At 39.3% G+C, this 1,452-nt stretch overlaps 1 long non-coding RNA gene across 1 annotated transcript; it reads left to right on the top strand.

Moving 5' to 3' along the window:
- Window positions 1–556: 556 nt before the first annotated feature.
- LOC119335923 lies at window positions 557–1,221 on the top strand. Its single transcript, XR_005162131.1, has 2 exons — window positions 557–715; window positions 796–1,221. It is a non-coding gene; the product is annotated as an uncharacterized LOC119335923 (long non-coding RNA).
- The last annotated feature ends 231 nt before the right edge of the window (window positions 1,222–1,452 follow it).

Raw genomic sequence — 1,452 nt, 5'->3', positions numbered from 1 at the left:
GAAACATATAATTTAAAGAAGTTAATTATTTATTTAAAAAATGTTAAACATGTATAGAAAAATGTTTCTGATGTATATGAATAATGATGTTGTGTGTAAAAAAATATTTCCATTAAAAAATGTTCAACACATGATCAACATTTATTTATACATATTTAATAATTTTTAAATACATGAGCAACATCAATATATGATGAATATTCTTTTCATACATATATATATATATATATATATATATATATATATATATATATATATATATAGGGAAAATGGATACTACCACCTAGTGGTAACTACCACCTAAGAATCCACCGTCGATCTTCCGTGCTTAGATCTGAGTTTTTCTTTCTTAGAATGCTACCGAATTTTAACGGGTCTAGGTTCCACGCGACCCGTTTGGTGTTATTACTAATTATACTATTAGTTTAATTGGTGGTTATCTATGGCGTACTGATGCCCATCGCTTATCCAAGAATTTGAATGCATCTATCTATTCGTCGTTCTTATCTGGATACTAACCAAAACGGTTCTATTTTCTCGACCTACCGTTCTGCCCGTCCACACTTCCATCAACAACTGGAGACCGCGGATCGGCGTCGTCGCCGTGACTCTCACCGGCTGGACGGCGAAGCGTCGTCGTGATTATTCTTCTGCCACATCTGAGGCAGTGAAACCACGGCTGGCCGACGTCGTCCTGAGTACCACGCAAGTCAAGGTGATCATAAGCTGCATGCTTCCATGCTCCGTCGCTTTCTCTTTCAACTCTCATCTCTATTGCTTCATGTGGATCAACAGGTTACGAGCAACGGCAGGGAGTAGTGCGTTGAAGCGATACGACATGCACAAAGTTGATTGATGTTCGCCGGCGACTTGCGGGTGACTGTACAGCGACGGAGACGGCAACCAGTGTTGTTCCTGAACATGCGACATTACTCACTGCCATCAACGATGATGACGAGCCAAACCTTGCAACGTTGTCTATCGCCGTCGACGGTAGCGGCGCCCGCGTGCACGACCCATGCTCACGAACTGCTAGATCCAATAATGGCGGTTGTATGATGCATGATATTCTTTTGGACTTGAGAGAAATCTACGGTTACATTCCTACCAAAAGAACGATGTAGTTTTTGGCTCTCTCATCCACATCCACCTAGGCAATATTTGGGGATCAATCACAGACTGGAGTTCATGAATTTATCAACGAAGAAGTTTATTTTTTGATACACACGATCCATGCTCATTTTTTTTCATACTACATACTACTACTTCTGTGTACAAAATACTGTATACTACATACTATATGTATACCCCATACATTTTATATAGAGATACACATATATACTACTTAAGAGTTGGTACGTAAAGCCTGCCTTGAATTTACTTGATGGAGATCGGCCAGCAGCGTACATACGCCATTTAAGATATATTCCATAATTTGTATTATACATTTGT

The sequence above is a fragment of the Triticum dicoccoides genome, chromosome 7B (genome assembly GCF_002162155.2).
Source record: "Triticum dicoccoides isolate Atlit2015 ecotype Zavitan chromosome 7B, WEW_v2.0, whole genome shotgun sequence".
NCBI classification, from domain to species: Eukaryota; Viridiplantae; Streptophyta; class Magnoliopsida; order Poales; family Poaceae; genus Triticum; species Triticum dicoccoides.
This window is presented reverse-complemented; position numbering and strand designations above follow the sequence as displayed.